Source organism: Penaeus monodon, chromosome 15, assembly GCF_015228065.2.
Source record: "Penaeus monodon isolate SGIC_2016 chromosome 15, NSTDA_Pmon_1, whole genome shotgun sequence".
Classification (NCBI taxonomy): Eukaryota; Metazoa; Arthropoda; class Malacostraca; order Decapoda; family Penaeidae; genus Penaeus; species Penaeus monodon.
The window spans coordinates 33,506,711-33,506,985 of record NC_051400.1 but is presented as its reverse complement, the minus strand read 5'-3'; positions in this window follow the sequence as shown (position 1 = coordinate 33,506,985).

Below are 275 nucleotides of genomic sequence, written 5' to 3'. Positions count from 1 at the left end.
GTCAAAGAAAGAATCGATAGGCAGTGAACATTGCTACTGAAGGTCAGAATCGAGAAATATGTACTACAAATAAATTGTTGATACTGACCACAGAATGATTAGAACTAGGATGAAAACAGGAATCAGCAGGAAAATTAATAATTTGTGAAATAGAACAGCAAAATTTAGTCTAAACAAACAAGACAAATACTCAGTTCTCGTCGACAGAGAAAATCTTGACACTGACAAAATTAACAGGTCAGTGAGACATAAAAGACCATTCAAAATAGAAAGAA